Consider the following 13,318-nt stretch of genomic DNA (forward strand, 5'->3'; position numbering starts at 1 on the left):
AAAACAAACCTGCTCCATCCTTCCTAGCGTTAGAGACCTGTTCCAGTGCTGGAACCTTCCAAGAAGCACTCAAGTTTCTAGCGGAGTTCCTGGTAGGCTTCAGCTGACGGGACTCTATCTACTGGTCTATAAAACATTAGTCTGGAAAAATGATTCAAAGCCAGCAACAGGAAAGGGCAAGTATTTTCTCAAGGTCACATCCAGATCAAAATACTAGAGATGTATTATTCTGAGACACCTGGAGGGCAAACCACAATGGATGCCTTACAATAAACCCTTGAATGAACCCAGGTCCCATTACCCTGCCTAACTCCTTTGTCATCCTTCCCCCAATCTGAATTCTTTTTGAGGAAACGCCCGCTTGGTGAAATTGTGGATAAACAGATCTCTAGGCCCACTCAGTGATGGGTTCTCAACCCCACTTCTGAAGACCGCTGCCTCTAACTCCCCCTTCCCTTTTCTTATCTGACCTCGCCTCATTCCTAGCCACTCAACCAAAGAGAGCGGCAGAGAGACTTGGAAGGAGAACCAAAAGGAAAAGGAGACCAAAGGCGTTTTCTTCTAGATGTTTTCAGAAAGGTGTTCACGTCATTTCCAGATTCCATGAAGAGATAATCTCCAAGGTATCACTCAAATTAAGGAGACGGGACTTTTTCCCTCCCCCGCCCTTCTCCACGCACCAGTGGAAGACGAGGGAGGAGACGGCTGAGAGAAGAGGAGGAAGGGGGAAAAGTGAGAGAAGCAAGATGAGAAAGGGGTGTTGAAGGAAGAGATGAAGGCGAGCAGAGAGGAGTGTTAGGGGTGGTGGCGAGCCCCCGGCGACCGCCCGCCCGCCCGCGCTCGGGACCCAGCCGGGCGCGGCGCCCAAGTCCCGCAGCGCGCAGCCGGCCCGCGGCCCCGCGAGTAGCCCGGACGCGCGGCTCTCCGGCCGGCAGCTGCCGGCGCCCCGCGCGCTAGCGCCCGCCCGCTCCCGGCCCTGTAGCGCCGCCTTCCCCGCTCCGGACTGCTGCGGGGCAGCGCTCCCGGTGAGTGTGCGGCTCGCGCCCGGGCCTGGCCCGCGGGTGGGGAAGCGGAGCCGGGGAGCGCGGGGCAGCGGCCGCCCGCGGCGGGAGGGCCCGGCAGCCCCGCGCAGCCGGAGCAGGATTCCGGCACTTGTTCGGGGCGAACGAGCCGCGCTGGAATTCAGGAATTGCCCTTCCGCACTCTGCCCGCCGCCTCTGCTCCCCCGGGGCGAAGTTGCTGGGAGCAGGAGGGGTCCTGGGCGGAGCAGGTGCTTCGGGCTGGGAGGGAGGGGCCCCACCCGGGCCCAAGGGCGAGGGGTCCGACACCCCACTTAGGAGGGTGCAGGCTTCCGGCGCTCCTACCTGGAGGGGCGGCTGGGGTGGAGAGAGACCGGGCACCGGCCAGAATCCAGCACTGGAGGGACGGGAGAGTCTTCGAATTCATCCCCCGGCGGGATGCTTCTGGGGGAAACGGTTAGAGAAATGTGAGGAGCAGGGAGGAGGAGTAGATCGGGGGGAAGGTTGCAGTTTTCTAACTTGATTTCCCGCGGGTACGAAGCACTGAGGTAAAGGGCAGGAGAGAGCTTCCACCTCGCGGCCACGAGGGGCCTGGGAGGCTGCTGGTCCTGCCCGACTAAGGAAGCCTGCCTTCCCGTTCAGGGGGGGCGGTTGAGTGAGGGTGGCTATTCAGGGTTCCGGCCCCCAAAGGGGCTACGAGAGCCGCATCTGTGGGCCCAGAAAGTTAAGGAATGAAATGGAGCAGATGAGGAGAGAATACATACGGGGAGGAGTATTTTGGGTGGTTCAAATGCTGGATTGAGGTTTGGGGTTATTTCCACTTGCGCGAAAGAGGCGACCTTTGATAGCGGTCTCGAGAACTAAGGGTGCACTTCCGCGCACTTGGGAAGAAACCTTGAGAAGACTTCGTTTTCTGCATATAAAGTATTTCTCAGGCACCTTGTCGATTGTCACATCGTTAAGCCGATTTGTTCAGTGAGCATGTAAGATGGCATAAGCAGGGGAAGTCACCAGCCACTCAAAATCACTTTTTCTGGACTATCTATGTCATCATTGCAGTTTGACTAAATTTTAGTGGGCGTGCTATACCCCAAACCGGGAAAGTGAAACAGATTCAAGACGGGTTTCACTCTGGTTTCATTTGTATACAAATCTTTGAAATTTGATTTGGCGAACCCAAGTCTAAATCCTTAAGTTTGAGTTGCCCCTTTTGTCCACGTATTTGCTGAACAAGGAGGTCTGGACTCCGAGCTGGTTTTCACTGTGAACTGGGAGTGTCAACGAGCCAGCTGCAAGCCCGAGGAAGACTCTCCATCCCTCTGGTCTTACAATTGCTGTTCCTCCTTCTCTTTCCCTTTCTCCCTCTCCAAACTCATAAGCAGGTTTGAGCATCATCACTGTGTATCTCCTCCAAGGAAAGTGGAGTTCTTGCTCCTCTCCATCCCATTCACACCTGTGTGTCAACGTTGGTCCTGATAATGAGAGTAGTTATTCACTGTTTCCAATCAGAAGTGGTTTTCTCTGCTTTACGTGGCTTGTTTGTTAAACCCAGCTGTTTCTAGAACAAATGTTATTCTTGCCTGGTATCAGCTTAGGAGTTGCCAGATTTTGTCCAAGAAATTTTAATATATTTCCCCACACCTTCTTTGGTCGGTATGAATCATTTGTCAAGCCTCGTCCACTGAGACTTACTACAGAACTAATGAACTTAGTTATGTCAAAGGGTCGTTCCCTTTCAACAGTATGTAAACAGCTCTGATGGAATGCAGATTTAAAGAAGAGTGCAATTTTTGACACTTTAACTCAGTAGGCAAGTTTTATAGATGCCTGGGATTGAGCAATAACACTTTTGTAAAGGCAGCTTTTTCAGTTTTAAATTCTTAACTGGAAATGAGAGGAGTAATAGTTTGCATTTTCTTATCTAGTAAGTGTGGTCCCTTTTGAATGTGATTAACTATTACTGAAATCACTTCAAGGATTTTTAAAGGGCACTTTCTAGGGTCTTAGTAATAAAGGGCTAGTGTAAAACAACATGGATATGGTTATATTTGAAAGGCTATGGCGGGATTCTCTTTTTTTCAATAAGAATTTAAGGAGTGGAAAGGACACTGATTGAGGCAGAGTAAACAAGATGTAGCTTGTTGCTTCCTGATTGCTATTAACTGAAAGCACGAATAATCCTTAGGTGATGGGGTGCCAAGACCTGTAGGGAAGCATCTGTAGTGATCTGATATAGAACCACAGCTCCTGTGCCCCACAGTGAGAAACCTTCCTTTTCCATTCCCTCAACCCTAAATTGGACAGGAAAGAAATGCTCACTTCTGCTCTAAAAGTGACGAACTCTTGAAATGCAGTAGGGAAACTCAGAATTGGCATCTGCAACAGAAATTATTACTTCCACTTGAAAAGGTGCAAAGAGAAATGTCAGAGCCTACGACCGAACATAAATAAGCAAAAATTATATCAATGAGTACATGGAAGTATTAAAGAGAGAAGACTATATCGATCTAATAATTTCTCGGTGGTGTTTCCTTCTCTCAGAAGTAGTTGGTGGCCTTTTTACCCATGGTATGCACTTTCTGTTTTCTTCTATGTACAATAGGAAGCCATTAAAGCATTTCTATTGGGCAACAGTTTTACCAGGATCCTCTTGATACCGGATCCTCTTGATATTGTGTTGAGATAATTTGTATAAAGACAAGAGGGACAGTAGGGAGGCTGTTAGGGAGCTAGTTCAAAGCCTAAACTTTGATCAGAGTGATAGCTGTGAATATACCATATCCTGGATATATTGGAAGTAAAGGTGACAAGACTCCATGATGTATTAGACATGGTTACTGACAGAGGAAAGGAATCAAGGTTCACGCCTAGATACATGATCAGAGCAGCTGAAAGAGTGCAGTTGTCACCCACTGATATGAGAGGAGTCAGGAGAAGCAGTTAACCTTTGAGCAGCCTATTCGATCTTCAGATGCGGGCATCTCAAGAGTAGTTGGGAGAAAGCTCAGGGAAAAAGTCAGAGTTGGAGATAAAAATGTGTAAGTCACTACTATATAAATGATATTTAGAACAATGGGACTTTATGAAATGATTTAAGGGGAGAATGTATTTAAAGCATCAGACTGAGAAAAGAGCTCTAAAACAGCCCAAAATATGGACACTGAAAAGAGTAGGAACCAGAAAAGGAAACTGAGAAGGAGCGGTAAGTGAAACGGGGAAATCCAGAAGGGTGTAATATCATGGAAGCCAGAAGAAGAAAAGTATTTTAAGAAGGAAGAAGTGAGGATCAGCTGTCTCCAATGCTGCAGAAGAGTTAAATTGTATGAAGACAAAGAATTACCTTGAAATTTTATTTGGCCTTGAAAAGAGCTATTTCAGTTGAAACGGTGGTGATAAAAGATTGACCGATATGGATTGAACAAAGACTAGTGACCTTGTGATTTCAGTCCTGGGAATTTATCTTACAGATATATTGGCACTTAGGAAAAATAATATGTGTTCCAAGTTACTCCCTGCAACTTTTTATATGGATAAACAATTGAAAGCAATAAATACTTGTAAATAACAAACAAAATTAACTATGTACATCCATTCAATGGAATACTATCCAGTTGTTAAAATTATTAAGGCACCTTTCTATGTCCTAAGATGAAAAGATTTTCAAAGTATATTAAAGAGAAAAAGTTGCAATTCAGTATGCATGGTATGTTATCATTTATAGAACAAAGGAGAATGAACCTATGTATGAAAGTATGTATTTAAAAACTGGATAATAGTGGTTGCCTACAGGGAGGAAAACTGGGTGTTGGGGTTCAATAATGGGAGGAAGATAAAGTCCTGTATATACTTGCTTAGTCTTGTATATACATTAATATCTTTGAGTTATAGTTATTGAAAATACTAAATAAAAGTTTATATGCAAATCACAAAAAAATTGTAGTTTAAAATAATAATGAGGAAAAAAGAATGGAAGATGAGGAAGCAAAAACTCTGTATAAAATAGCTTTTTCAGGAAAAAGATGAAAAGTGGCTAGAGCAGGCCATGGGGATTTGTTTTTAAAATGGGAGCTGTAATGTTGGAATTAAGCCAATGGGAATGAACCAGGCAGAAGCAAGAGTTGATTTAAAAAATAGAGAGGGAGTGAGAAGAACTGTGGGAGCAAAGTCATTTAATAATTGGTAGGGGATAGAATTCCAGAACTGAATGAGTGAGAGAACTAGCAACACTAGGAATAGGGACAGTGCATTTTCCCACAAAGCCCCAGACTTGTATCAGTCCTTTGGTCAGCCTCCTATATTCCTAAAGCGAAGTGCTGCCTGGGACATTTGTAGAAACTCTTCTAATTGACGCCACTGTAAAGTTAGTTCTTATGTCATTTGTTCAGTTAACCTCTCATCAAATCTTTTCTTACCATCATTTGGCATTCTCTGCAGTTCTCCAAAGCAGCCTGAGCACAGCTTGCCACCCTTCTCAAAACTAATCCTGTCTCTGTCCCTGTCCTGTGCTTTGCTCTCAGGATGATTCCTCTTTAATGGGAACTCAGACACTCCCAGGAATGAAGCTCTCTCCACTTTTCTGACTCCTGTGTGTTTAGTTGCTCAGCTACTCTCCTTCCCTCCTATCCTATAGTCAAGCTGACTTCCTCTCTGCTCTGGATCCTACCACTGCCCCATTCCAATCTGCACCTTGCTTCATAAGCCATTCTTTTTATCACCTGCAACATTAACTTCTTCTTAATTTAATGACTCCATTGTTTAAATTGATTAAGATTATATCACTCTCATCCTTAAAACAAGCAAACAGAAAAGCCTGTCATGATCCTGAACAATCCCTGTATCTAGTCCTGTTCACTCCTTTCCTCAGTCAGCTTCTAAAAAAACTAATTTTTATTTCTTGCCACCATCTCTTCCCCTCCCATTAACTCCTTTCCCACCATAGCCTGGCTTCCACCCCTACCATGCCATGAAACTCCTGTGGCAACTGTCATCATATTTTTTATTTTTATTTATTTAAAAAATTTTTTTTTACATTTATTCACTCATTTTGAGAGAGAGAGGGAGAAAGCATGATCGGATGAGGGACAGAGAGAGAGAGAGAGAGAGAGAGGAGAGAGCGAGAATCCCAAGCAGGCTCCACACCCACCAGCGTGGAGCCCACTGCGGCGGCTCCATGAACCAAAAGATCATGACCCAAGACAAAGTTGGACACTCAACTGACTGAGCCATCCAGGCGTCCCATGTCATCATATTTTTAAACCAGAAGCTATGAATCACTGAAACCTTAGCTTGCTAAACTGTGTAGGAACATTTGGCAAAGTTAACCATTAACCATTCATAGCTTTACTTCCATTAGACTCAAAGATAACTTTCTTGCTCTTAAACAAAGTTAGTGGCAGCACTTTCTTGGTCCAGTTTCTTTGTCTTTGAATTTTACTTCTCCATTCATTTGGTGATCCTCTTCCACTATCTATCCTTAGCTTTCTTCTCCATTCACTGCCATTTTTCTAATTCTTCTTTGGTGAAAGATCCCTTTAAGAAACTAGAAACACAAAGAAACAAACAACAATGGTATTTCTTCCCTAAGAAAATAATGCACGTAAGTACAAATAATTGCAGATCATTTTTTGTCAATTGACAGACTCACCAAAGTTCATGTATGGGAATTAGGAATCCTTGCTACACCTTATAAAATAATATCATTAGCTACTGTGGTTTCAGTTACCTCCAAATGGGTCCTACTTATTTCAAATGTGACAAGTCTCAATTCTAACCTTGCCCATTAATAGTTCTCTGCGTCTGTACCCAGGTCTAACACATACTACCTTCATGAGTTTGTCTATAAAATATAAATAAATAAAAATAACTTTCTTATCACTGTTAGTGAAAAAATAAATATTACTGCCACAAATAGTAGGCAATAATAAAAAAAGTAATACAACAACAACAAAAATAGTGAGCTTATTAAATTTTAATCAGGTAAAATTATTGCCAACTAAAAGTCTTGAGCCTGAGGCCAACTTGCTCTTGGCTTATTAAAAGGGAGATAACAAAAGTTAAAAACAGATCTTCAACAAACTGTAACACTCTCAAAGGGAAAGAAAATTGAAAAGGGAATAAATTCCTCACTTTGTTATTCAGTTTTATTTAATGCCATGACCTAGTACAAGTCAAGTCATGTCATGTAGCACCAATGGAACTTGGACTTGGGAAAATTTCCCTGTCTGCTGCATATCCAGCTCAAAACTCCTCATTAAGCTACAGACCCTAGAGATCACCAGATGGACAGATAATGACCTCTAGGCGCAGTCAACAGGCTCACAGTTAAACTCATCTTCTTTCTCCCCTAAATGTATAAGTTTCTTATATTCCATATCCCATCAGAGAAACTCCCAATTCCTTTTTTAAAAATTTTCTCCATACCCAGCCAAATCCAGTCAGTCTGATGGGTCTTTTGAATCTACTTTCCTGATCATCCATTACCTTACTTCAACTCAATATGCCTGGCCTGGACCCTTTTAAGTATCTTTAACTTCATCTCCCTGGACCAAGCCTTGCCCCCATGAGTCATTTGCCCCATGCTGCTACCAAATTAATTTTAGAGATTAGTTCTGTCCCATGCTTAAAATCCTTTGGTGGCTTCCCATTTCCTTCTGGGAACAAGCCAAACTATTTAGCTTACTCTTGTGGCCCTCCTTTCTCTGGATTTCTGCTCCAGCTTCCTTCCTATCACCCCATCTTGCCCGTCTGCCAGCTATGCTTCAGCAATAGGGAACTCCTCACTGACGCGTGAGGTTTTCCTCTCTGTTCTTCACTTAGGTCTGACTATCCTTCCTTCTACCTGGGAAATTCTTAGTCATTTGCCAAAATTCAGATATTTGTTTTCCTTTCTAGACCCTTCCTATAACTAGAAAACAACTCCCTTCTGCTAGCTTCCATGCTATACTCACTGGCTATATGTATTTTTTATTTATTTACTGATGTCTTCTCTCCAGTTACACCAGGGTGTCCTTGGATGCCACAATTGAGTCCTATTCATCTCTATTTCCCCTGACTGAGTGAACCATAGTATTTGGCACGAAGGGCATCAAAGACAAACTTCTCTGACTCTCCTGTTGCCTGCAATGAAAATGCCTGTAAACCAGCCACAACCCTGAACACTTCACAAAAACCGTTAGATGGGAGAGTGATTTTCTAAAAATCATTGCAAAAATGTCTCTTTCTCTATTCAGTGGTGCCTCTGTCTATCATTTCACTGTTTCAAACTATTTCACAAAATTAAAAGACCAAGAAACTCAGAGAAGCTTCCTAACGTAATCTGCTGTATCCACCATATCTGAGCCAGATGGCTGTTTTTCTTATATAATAAAACCTCAAGGGAAGAATATTATATAACTTCACTCAATAACCCACTTTAGTGTTCAACTACCTTTACTTTTTTATACAATGTAAATGGACATTGCCGTGGTTGTTTTATTTGTTTATTAAGTGGACAATACATGGTTACATTTTCCTTATATCAATTTTTCATCTATTTCAAAACAATGTCAACTAATATTGAAGAAAACTATCTCAATTAAATCAAGATTTATTGATACTCACTAATGTTTTGCAAATGTCTGCCTGTCAGCTATTCAAGATGTAGAGATCTTTGGCTGCAGTTCAACCTGAATCTTTCCTCTCTTTTTGCATTATTACCCAGTCTTGTAATTAATATATATCAATGTATTCACACACTCATGGTGAAAACTAATGGAATAAAATCTTTGAGACAGAGGTTTTACATAAGTAGAAACCTGTGAATACACTAAGACAGTCAAGGTTATGTGCAAATACCTAGCTATCAAAAGCCCTAATTTTATAATTATTTTTTAATCTTACAATACTTCACTTTTTGAGGAATCTGTCATATTTTGAAAAGTTTATAAAGTTTGATTTTGTTTTCTGAATGCCGTAGCAAGCAAAATTCCTGATTACTGCCTTGATAGCTAAGATAGTTTCAGGAAAACACTGATTTGGCTCATGCTTACAGGCAAGGATGGTTTAGTTATGTGGTACAAGTAATAATGAATAGGTGGCTTGCATATTTTCATAACTTCTTAATGTGTGAAATAATGAGTTCCAGATTTGGAAAGTGGTCATTTCAACATTCTCTCTGCGAGTTAGCCAGTGTAGCCACTGCAACACAACACGAATAATTCAAGGCATCTTTTAGCTGTTCTTTGGCTTCTGGGCAGCTATGCTTGACAAGGCAAGGACCCGTCAATCTTTATCATTCTAGTTGAAATAAAAGTAATGGATCTCTTTACTCTTACCTTGCATAACTAAAGTCTAGACTGTGTAATTTTCACCCTTTCTATTTTGAGAAAAATAGCTTGAATTTCAAATGCTCCAAGAACCATTTTCTCTCAAATTCATCTGTGGATCTCCCTTTCCCCCTTTCCTTATTAAACTCAATCAGCCACCATTAGTCCTAAAACATAGAAGAGAGAAGCTCATATTCTTCCCTTCATAAAGCATAATCCTGGAAGGGGCTTTCAGATGAAAGGGTTTAACTTCTGACAGACTTCATTTTTGTCCTAAAGAAGGTTAGCAAGATTTAGCTAAAATCTATGCAAGTTTCCTTTCTATGCTTTTCCTTTCAGTATACTCTGTCACTAAAAGTACTTGCAACCTTTCATTAAATATCCTTGCTACCTCAGGACCTAAGTGGAGAAAATCTGTCAAGATTGTTGCACTTTTTAAAAAGTATATAAGTGTTTCACACCATTGCAAAGTTATAGACAGACAATAGTTCTGCACTGGCTAAAAAAGTTTACCTTAAAGCCAGTATCACACATTGGAACATTAGATTTTTTGGAAGAACATCTAATTTAATGTCAGATACAAATATGTAGAATTCATAGTGAAACAGTAGGGAAGTGTTTTCTGAATGAATAAATGTATGATTGTCTATAGCATACAAAAGTGGTATTGAACCTCACAAAATGTAAATAAGAGGTAGAAGGAATGTTCCTGCCCTGGACACAAATTCATTGAGTAGAAGAAAAATTGACAAAATTAGAACTACACATACTTCCATGAATACAAACAGAATGGCTTGAGAATTAACTGATAATTTTTATAGTTGCTTTCCAACGTATCATTACATTTTATCTTCACATCCAGACAGAAATGATTATCCCCATTTTACGGAAGAGGGAAGTGATACCCAGAGATTTAAATTGTTTGTCTTAAATGGTGAGGGGCGGGGGCACAAATCCACATTTCAACTTGGTCCAATCATCTTCCAACTATAGAATATGTTGTCCTTTGACCCTAAAGTATCTGAGAAAAAAAACTGCTTCTTCTCTGGATTCCTTTTTAAGGTAGATTTTTTTTTTTATCATTTTCATTGTTAGGTTTAAATAAAAAATGAATTGCAAAAGTTACACTTAAAACTGAAAAGTATTTTTTCTATTACTTTACAGATGCTTTCAATATATAAAATGTGATTTTATTCTAATAACATTTTCCTCATTATTGAAAACATGAATATATAAAATCACTTAAAGAAAATAATAAAAGTCTCCACAATTCTATCACAACCTTCTCACAAGAATTGAGTATCATATCTTAGTTTTTAACAAACTTTTGCTGAATTGATAGCCAAAATTATACATCTCAACTCTTGTTGATATTGGTGTATTTTTCCTTTGATTACTTATAAGGTTGAATATAATTCCTTTTATTTTTATGGTCATTTGAATTTCTCCTTTTTGAATTATCAATGCTTTTTTTTGCTGTAACTATGGACATGTTTATGTTTTTTCAAAGCTCTGTCATATGCTGTAAATTTCCCCCTTTGTTGACACCTTTGAACTTGTTCCATGATTGGTGGCACTTAAGTTTAAAGTTTATGTGGTTTAACATTTCAGGTTTTTACTTTGGTTTGGTTTTAGTTTCATGAAACCAAAAGTAAGTTTACAACTTTCCATCTGAAGATCAGTTGGATATTTGTTCATATTTTCCAATAGTTATGATGTTATTTTCTATTTAGCCCTTTGATCAAGCTCTAATTCATTTTTATATATCATTTATGACCTTTTATCCCTAAATATTTACCCTATTGTCTTAATACCATGTTTTGAAAGGTCATTCTATCTTCACTTGTAAGAAATACTAAATTTATTGTCTACTAGGTGCTCCTGTTTGCAGTGATAAGTTCTGTTTAGTTTCTCTCTCTCAGTTGTTGCAACACTGGCACTACCTTTAGATATTGTGAATTGGGCATTATTTTAGCAACTGTATGCAAGGGTTTTCTATCATTCTCCAAAATGTTGTGTATTCTTTCCTGTGTGTTACCCCTTAATGAGCACGGGTAATTTTCTGACATATCAAAACTTTGAGTTTCTTATTGGAATAAGCATTTTTTTATTTGTTTTTTTTTATTTTTTTTTAATGTTTATTTATTATTGAGAGAGAGAAAGCGTGAGCAGGAGAGGGGCAGAGAGAGAGGGAGACAGAGAATCCAAAGCAGGTTCTGTGCTGTCAGCACAAAGTTCAACATGGGGCTCAAACCCATGAACTGTGAGATCATGACCTGAACAGAAGTCACTCAACCAATTGAGCCACCCAGGTGCACCTTCAATAAGCATTCTTTTTAAGTTTATTTATTTATTTTGAGAGAGAGAGTCAGTGCATGCATGCAAGCTGGAGAGGGGCAGAGAGAGAGGGAAAGAGAGAATCCCAGGCAAGCTCTGCACTGTCAACACAGAGCCCAGTGCAGAGCTTGATTTCAGAAACCGTGAGATCATAACCCGAACCGAAATCAAGAGTCAGATGCTTAACCGACTGAGCCACCCAGGCGCCCCTGGAATAAGCATTTTGAATACATTTAATGTGAAAGGACTAACTGAATTTCCCATGTAGGAATATGATATCTCTCAACTTATTTAGGACTTATTTCATATTGTGAATTAAGTTTTATAATTGACTTTTTATGGGTTCTACACATTTCTTTTTTGGGTTTTTCCTAGGTATTTTATGTTATGGAATATTAATATGACTTATAAGTATTTCTTATTACATCTTCTTGTGCTTATGGCTAGTTCACAGAAAAGTCACTTATTTTTATTCATTTATCCTTATTCTATTTAATGTGACAAATTCTTGTTAATATAAGTGAATTTTTATTCTAACTATTTAAAATAGACAATAATATATTCTGAATCCAAAAATTTTGTCTGCTTATTTTTTAAGCAAAAACAATATATAATTATGTTTATAAAGCTGTTCTACTAGAATTACTGTATATTATTCTCAAAAGTATAAACCAAATAGTGTACCATTGAAGTCTAATGTTATTCTTTAATTTAGAAGTTATTTTGAAGAAAGTGACAAAGTTTTAAGTTTTTATATTTAAATATTTTCAGTGATGCTTATTTTTATTATTATATTGTGACCAGAAAATGTGGACAGCATGATTACTATTTGAGCTGCTTTTAGAAGGTTTTCTTTTTGTTTTATATGTGTTGAATTGTGTGAAATATCACTGCACACTTGAAAGACAGTGAATTATGTGCTGTGTATGACACTAAAAAGCAGTGTATTCATCACTTTTATATTCTTGTTATTTTATGCATGTATTTTATTTTTTTAACTTTATTTTTTATTTTTTAAAATTTACATTCAAATTAGTTAGCATATAGTGCAACAATGATTTCGGGAGTAGATTCCTTAGTGCCCGTTACCCATTTAGCCCATCCCCCCTCCCACAACCCCTCCAGCAACCCTCAGTATGTTCTCCATATTTATAAGTCTCTTCTGTTTTGTCCCTCTCCCAGTTTTTATATTATTTTTGTTTCCCTTCCCTTATGTTCATCTGTTTTGTATCTTAAAGTCCTCATATGAGTGAAGTCATAGGATTTTTGTCTTTCCCTGACTGACTAATTTCACTTAGCATAATACCCTCCAGTTCCATCCACGTGGTTGCAAATGGCAAGATTTCATTCTTTTTGATTGCCACGTAATACTCCATTGTATATATATATATACATATATACTGTGTGTATATACATATACATATATATATATATACACCACATATACACAGAATGGTATATATATATATACCACATATTCTTTATCCATTCATCCATCGATGGACATTTGGGCTCTTTCCATATATTGGCTATTGTTGAGAGTGCTGCTATAAACATGGGAGTGCAAGTGTCCCTTTGAAACAGCACACCTGTATCCCGTGGAAAAATGCCTAGTAGTGCAATTGCTGGGTCTAGGGTAGTTCTATTTTTAGTTTTTTG

At 39.5% G+C, this 13,318-nt stretch overlaps 1 long non-coding RNA gene across 2 annotated transcripts in view; it reads left to right on the forward strand.

Annotated features, from left to right (window-relative positions):
* Positions 1 to 443: 443 nt before the first annotated feature.
* The window catches only part of LOC109255363 (uncharacterized), a 92,024-nt gene continuing 79,149 nt past the window's right edge, over positions 444 to 13,318 (forward strand). The window contains exon 1 of one of the 2 annotated variants that reach the window (XR_002075198.2): positions 444 to 1,025. This is a non-coding gene — a long non-coding RNA (uncharacterized LOC109255363). The remainder of the gene's footprint in view (positions 1,026 to 13,318) is intronic. The other variant, XR_008422436.1, reaches the window with a different exon arrangement.

Source organism: Panthera pardus, unplaced genomic scaffold (genome assembly GCF_024362965.1).
Source record: "Panthera pardus isolate Hobbes unplaced genomic scaffold, ASM2436296v1 HiC_scaffold_16, whole genome shotgun sequence".
NCBI lineage: Eukaryota > Metazoa > Chordata > Mammalia > Carnivora > Felidae > Panthera > Panthera pardus.